Raw genomic sequence first — 7,500 nt, 5'->3', positions numbered from 1 at the left:
CTGGGGTCACGATCTGTTCAGACTGACGCTGCAGCTGGGACAGAAAGACAAAGAACACATCAGCACAACCTGCTAATCCATACGGGGTGTGTGTGTGTGTGTGTGTGTGTGTGTGTGTGTGTGCACCTGCATGTGTCTGTCTGACAAGTGCACTGTTAGAAAAAAATGTGATAGAGAATTATGGGCGACCTGGAGGGCAATTTCACTTGTAATTTACACACACACACACACACACACACACACACACACACAGTGTCAGGGTGGTCTGTGGGTGGGAGGTCTGTGTCAGTAGAGCGTCTCTCTCCCACATTTCTGCCAGCTGATTGGATAGATGTGTTTGGTAGCCTAGCAACCTGCAGAAATCTCCCAGCATTCCACTGGGTTATCTGCCGTCCCGTCCGCCGTCACTCAGAGACACAGATACAGAGTTCAGACAGAGAGAGAGAGAGAGAGAGAGAGAGAGACAGAGAGAGAGAAAGGGAGAGAGAGAGAGAGAGAGAGAGGAAGAGTCTCAGCAGCTAATTTCACTTCTTCTAATGTGTGTCCTTATGGAGATTTTCAAAATAAATGTCATTAACAGATAAAACAGATAAAACAGGGGTTGTCTTCCTAGTGATTGACAGGTCGTCTGTCCAGTGATTGACAGGTGGATTACGGACCAATAGCAGGCGGAGCTGTTGACGACCCAGAATCCTCCACTCAGAAGAACTCAGTTTCAGCTCCTTTATTTCTCTGTGTGCTCCACCTGGTTACAGTCTGTGGATCAGACAGAAAGCTCAAATATGACTTTTCTGCATATCTGATCCAGCAAATGATGAGACTGAACACACGTGATCTGTCTGAACACACGTGATCTGTCTGAACACACGTGATCTGTCTGAACACACGTGATCTGTCAGTCACAGTGTGGACGGTCGGTCTGAGATCAGGTTTGAAACACATCAGATTGTTCTGTTGTCTGATCGCAGCGTTCTGAGATCAGTGAAAGCTGCGTCACTGCCGCGCTGCGTTGACGCGTTGAGTTGCGTTGAGTTGCGTTGAGTTGCGTTGAGTTGCGTTGAGTTGCGTTGAGTTGCGTTGAGTTGCGTTGAGTTGCGTTGGCGCTGTGTTGGCGTTGCGTTGGCGTTGCGTTGGCGTTGCGTTGGCGTTGCGTTGGCGCTGCGTTGGCGTTGCGTTGGCGTTGCGTTGGCGTTGCGTTGGTGTTGCGTTGGCGTTGCGTTGGCGTTGCGTTGGCGTTGCGTTGCTGTTGCGTTGCCGTTGCGTTGCCGTTGCGTTAGCGTTGGCATGGTGCTGGTGTTGCATCAGCTTTGGCGCTGCGTTGTGTCCAGTGGAAGCGTCCAATAAATTTGAATTTGAAGCTTTTGGCAAGAAATGAAGACTTGTATTCCAAAACTGATCATCATCACCTGACGTTTGTCACTCAGTATCTGTAACATCTACAGGCTCCAGTCTGTCAAAGTGTCTCATTTAGTAAATCGAGGCCTGAAGTTCCCTGCTGTGCAGTTCGTCAGGTTAGCTCTCACTTTCTTCTAATGGAGGAGATTTCATGTTGAATCTAAACTCTTCCAACATGATTCCAGCCAGTCAGCAGCTTCGCTCCAACATTGCCTAGCAACAGCATCCAGATCCTGGAAATAAAAACTGAATCACTTAAAATAGAAGTGTGGGAAGATGAACAGAGAGAGCGAGAGAGAGAGAGAGAGAGAGAGGGAGAGAGAAGCTTCAGGAGGAAACATGGAGACAGAAACTCTCTGAGCTGGAAGCTTACAGCTCTGTGTAGCTCTGGTAGAGTCTTGTCTTGTGTTTCTTCCTCCATGATAAAACCCCCAAATCAGTGATTCTGTGATCTGTTGCTCCGGTAGAGCAGACTGGAGAATTGTGTTTTTTTCTCTCTCTCCATTCACTGCTGTTGTCTGGAGGAACAGTCTGAAAATCACTTCTAGCACATAAAGGAACGCCGACACAGCAGATTCTGATGACAAGAAATATATATAATATATAAAAAAACAAGTCTCTCAAAGTTCAACATCACTTTAATGTGACAGGACGTCTCCGACTGAAGCACGGAGCGTCTGAACCGTCCCGTCTGTTTCTGTTTCCGTCCCGCTGCGTTCACACCTCCTCCGCACTGAACCCAGATCAGCTGCTTCACCTGGACCCGCTGTGCCATGTGCCTTCCTCTGCACAGATTATTTTTCAGATAATTCTGCTTTTTAGACAGAACAGACTGGAGAAAGATGGAAAGATGAGAGGATGATGTGTGAAAAAGAGAAGAAGCAGCTGTCAGGCTTTACTGTGCTGTCTGTCTGGAAAAGTCTGCAATGTGATTTTGATCATTTCCAGGTCTGAAAGAAAGGAAAAAAGAGGAGAGAGTATGGAAAAATATTTGTTTCCAGACTTCTATTAACGGTTTTCTAAAAAGCTGAATATGTTTTCCATTGATCTGTGCTGATGTGGGGCGCAAATCCAGTTTTCTGAGAGGCGGCTGACCGATCCGAAATATAAAAAAATGTTTGCCGAAGAACCATAAAACAGAGAAAAGAGGTTTGTGTAAACTGTGTGTGAAACCGGTCAGATCTGCAGTCCGGGCGAGGCGGCCGGGATCAGCCAGAGTCCCATCATCTCATCAGTTATTTACACACATGATAAACATTCAGCCATCAGGAGTCTGAGATGTTAAACGTGGTCGGAAAAAAATCCACTGGGAAGTCTGGAAGTGTAGGAAAAGTCTGGAATTTTGAAACGGAAAATGTGTAGAAAGCCTGAACTCTTCTTCTTCTGGCAGCATCTGTCTGTTGGAGCTGTGATAACTCAGATCTGTAAAGTCAACATGGAAACTGACAGGCTGCGAGTTTCCTCCTCTAGCTGAACAGACTCTGACTCGACTCGGAGCTGGGACTCGACTCGGAGCTGGGACTCGACTCGGTGCTGGGACTCGACTCGGAGCTGGGACTCGACTCGGAGCTGGGACTCGACTCGGTGCTGGGACTCGACTCGGAGCTGGGACTCGACTCGGTGCTGGGACTCGACTCGGAGCTGGGACTCGACTCGGAGCTGGGACTCGACTCGGTGCTGGGACTCGACTCGGTGCTGGGACTCGACTCGGAGCTGGGACTCGACTCGGTGCTGGGACTCGACTCGGTGCTGAGACTCGACTCGGAGCTGGGACTCGACTCGGTGCTGGGACTCGACTCGGTGCTGGGACTCGACTCGGAGCTGGGACTCGACTCGGTGCTGGGACTCGGAGCTGGGACTCGACTTGGTGCTGAGACTCGACTCGGAGCTGGGACTGGACTCGGAGCTGGGACTGGACTCGGTGCTGGGACTCGGAGCTGGGACTCGACTCGGAGCTGGGACTCGACTCGGAGCTGGGACTCGACTCGGAGCTGGGACTCGGAGCTGGGACTCGACTCGGTGCTGGGACTTGGAGCTGGGACTCGACTCGGAGCTGGGACTCGACTCGGTGCTGGGACTCGACTCGGAGCTGGGACTGGACTTGGTGCTGAGACTCGACTCGGAGCTGGGACTCGACTCGGAGCTGGGACTCGACTCGGTGCTGGGACTCGACTTGGTGCTGAGACTCGACTCGGAGCCAGGACTCGGAGCTGGGACTCAACTCGGTGCTGGGACTCGGAGCTGGGACTCGACTCGGTGCTGGGACTCGACTCGGATCTGGGACTCGACTTGGTGCTGGGACTCGGAGCTGGGACTCGACTCGGAGCTGGGACTCGACTCGGTGCTGAGACTCGACTCGGAGCTGGGACTCGACTCGGAGCTGGGACTCGACTCGGTGACTCGACTCGGTGCTGGGACTCGACTCGGTGACTCGACTCGGTGCTGGGACTCGACTCGGAGCTGGGACTCGACTCGGTGACTCGACTCGGTGCTGGGACTCGACTCGGTGACTCGACTCGGTGCTGGGACTCGACTCGGAGCTGGGACTCGACTCGGAGCTGGGACTCGACTCGGTGCTGGGACTCGACTCGGTGACTCGACTCGGTGCTGGGACTCGACTCGGAGCTGGGACTCGACTCGGTGCTGGGACTCGACTCGGTGACTCGACTCGGTGCTGGGACTCGACTCGGAGCTGGGACTCGACTCGGAGCTGGGACTCGACTCGGAGAGACAGACAGACAGACAGACAGACAGACAGACAGACAGACAGACAGGCAGAGAGAGAGACAGACAGACAGACAGACAGACAGACAGACAGACAGACAGACAGGCAGAGAGAGAGACAGGCTTTGTCCACACTAAGCTGGGTAAATTTGAAAACGCATCTTTATTTCTCCATTTTGGCCTTCCATCCAGCTTTTCCAAAACGCTGGCGTGGGACGGTCATGTGATCTGAGGCGGAGTCAGACGGTCATGTGATCTGAGGCGGAGTCAGACGGTCATGTGATCTGAGGCGGAGTCAGACGGTCATGTGATCTGAGGCGGAGTCAGACGGTCATGTGATCTGAGGCGGAGTCAGACGGTCATGTGATCTTCCGTCTGTCCCGACAGAGAAGTCTGTCTCGCTTCTGTTCGTCTTTTGTGGTGATTTGGACTCTTGTTGGCGCTGAAGGCTCTGCTGCTGCAGCCATGACAACACTTCCTTAAACAGTGGTAACCATGGTAACAACATAAAGGTCATGGATCAGAGGCTTGCACATGCCCAGTAGGCTAGATTTCACCGTTTTCCTATATTTTTTGCATATCAGTGCAGACAGGAAACAGAGAAAGCGGCCTGGAGACAAATGTACCAGGATCAGTTTGGAGAAGACCTGCGTGGGACTGTGGAGCCGGACAGAGAAATGTGGAAATCCAAAACATGTTTCATTACAACCAGCGCTGTCAAATGAACACATGAGATTAATTTTGAAAGCATTAATAAAGAAATAATGCAATTTCTGTTGACTTTATGTTGACAGCTCAGTGTTTAATATGAAGAGTGTTTGGTGAAGCAGGACAGCTGATGGACTGGATGAGTCAAATAACCCACCCACCCACACACACACACACACACACACACACACACACACACACAAATACGCACACACACTCCTACACACCAATGATGCACACAATCACACATACCAGTAGGAACACAAACACCCACAAACCACTACACACACACACACACACACACACACACACACACACACACACACACTGCCTCACTGTAAGGATTACTTTGCTGGTTTTTGCATCATAATAATAATAATGTTATGTAAATCTGATTATATTCACACCTGCCATTAAAAAGCGTCTCCTCTCTTCACACTGAAATGTGATTTCTTGCCAAAACGCAGACCGACACTTCCTCGTTCCTCTTGTCGTGTTTCCGTCTTTCGAAGCCGTCAGCGAACGCCTCGTCTCCCGGGTCGCCTGCTTTCATCCGGATGTTTCCGCCTGCTGTTTGATTTCCTCCTGGACTCGAACACGACAGTTTATTATCTCGTCTCCTCGCTGCAGCCTCCTCTCCGTCTGCAGCGGCGTGTTTCTATCCAGACCGTGTTCAGGTCTGATGGAGCCGGATTAGATTTGCACCCGGCTTTAAAACGAGTCTCCGGTAAACACGCTGAAATCTGATTTCTCTTTCCCTCGTCAGATCGTCGCACACATCGCTTACTCTGTTAATATTTACCTTCTTTAACGCTTGTCAGTAAACGCCTCGTCTGTCTCGTTCCTCCAGTCTCCTGACAGTCCAGTTTCTGTCTCAGCTGTTTGATCTGTTTCCTTTCTGTTGCCGTGGCTCCATGTGGGTCGGAGTCTCGTCACATTTACACTTTGTTGTTAATGAAGTTAAATAAGTCTCTGACCTCCGGAGCTGGTTTGGATGATCAGATCTTCGGTGTTTGTCTGGTCTGTTTACAGCTGGGTTTGATGAGTTTTTGCTGAAATGAGCACGAACTCTGAAACTCAGATTTATGTTCTGTGGACAGGATTTATGTGAAAATGCTGTTCCTCCATCATGAACTGGATCCTGTGATAAAAACATGAACTGGACATTTTCTGCTGCAGGTCGGCTAACGGTTCAGTTTAGGAACTAAAACAACTTGGTTCAGGTTTGGGAAAGACTAGTTCATGGTGAAATGTGACTCACAGTAGAAATTTCCTTCCTACAAGCTGGGAACTGAACTCCGGTCTCAGACTCTCAGACTCACCGAACACCCTGCTGTCACCGAGCTGCTTCTACTTGGTTAAACACACAGGAATATATAAGATATATAAAATAGTAATGATAATAATAGTAATAACAACAACAATGGCAGCAATAAAAATAACAATAATAATGAACTATTTATGTGTAAGTTATACTACAAAGAAAGGTCTTAAATGAGTGTAATGTTGGAGCAGATCTCAGATCAGCAGGCTGCAGAAACACTAAATCACAGTCATGTTCAGCACAATGAAAGTTAAACAAGAGTCTGAACGGTGAAATCCTCTCATCCCCTCCGCCTGTGGAGTCAGGTGTCCTGTCTGACACAGAGGAGGTGGCACCTGACTCCAGATTATTGATCAGATTATTGATCAGTAGGAGCCATTAGATTGTAATTGATCTTTCCCCAGAGACAGAGCTCGCTTCTCTGGACTCTACTGCTGTCCAACACATGAAGAGTCCCAGTCAGTCTGTTTAAAACAGATTTCAGTGGATCCTACATTCTGCTCCATATAGGAGTTTGTTGTGTTTCTCTTCTCGGTGGATAACCGGCCAATCGTAGACGAGGTGACGTCACCTCCAGATATTTCCAGTTTGATATGAGAAAATGTTTCAGGATGTAAAACATCAGCGGTAAACGTCAGGTTTTGGTGTCAGTCCCTCAGAATCAAAGAGCGAGGGCTTCTTTCTAGAGCCGCCATTTTGCACCGAGAGACGTTCAACAATCATACAGGGAGAAATCCATCGTAGAAGAGGAGAGAGACCAGTTTCTCCACCACAGGAGCAGGAGAGAGACCAGAATGCACTGCAGGAGCAGGAGAGAGACCAGAATGCACTGCAGGAGCAGGAGAGAGACCAGAATGCACTGCAGGAGCAGGAGAGAGACCAGAATGCACTGCAGCAGGAAGAGAAGACCTGACCTGAGTACAGCATGTTTTAACCGTCCTGCTTCCAGGTGAAGAAGCAGAAGAAACTGCGGTTCAGAGCTTCTTTTCTGCTGTTTGGTTGGATCTCGTTTGATGGAAGCAAACTCTAATTGTTAGAGAAGATGTGGTTGTTATTTTATCATCCTGCTGATCTTTAGCTAGCTGGCTAATCAGTGCAGACACCAGACTGAACCACAGCTAACACCATGTAGGCTTTACACTGTGAGAGAGAGACTGGACTGCTCTTTCTTTGCATGGTATCAGAGTCTGTCTGTCTGCCTGTCTGTCTGCCTGTCTGTCTGTCTGTCTCTCTGTCTGCCTGTCTGTCTGCCTGTCTCTCTCTAGCTGTCTGTCTGTCTGCCTGTCTGTCTGCCTGTCTGTCTGTCTGTCTGTCTGTCTGTCTGTCTGTCTCTCTGTCTGCTGTCTGTC

General features: G+C 49.6%; 1 protein-coding gene across 1 annotated transcript in view; it reads left to right on the top strand.

Annotated features, from left to right (window-relative positions):
- Positions 1-7,500, top strand: part of LOC139928853 (dematin-like) — a 42,227-nt gene that overhangs the window by 13,035 nt on the left and 21,692 nt on the right. The gene's annotated exons all lie outside the window — the stretch shown is intronic.

The sequence above is a fragment of the Centroberyx gerrardi genome, chromosome 8 (assembly GCF_048128805.1).
Source record: "Centroberyx gerrardi isolate f3 chromosome 8, fCenGer3.hap1.cur.20231027, whole genome shotgun sequence".
Lineage (NCBI taxonomy): Eukaryota > Metazoa > Chordata > Actinopteri > Beryciformes > Berycidae > Centroberyx > Centroberyx gerrardi.
This window is presented reverse-complemented; position numbering and strand designations above follow the sequence as displayed.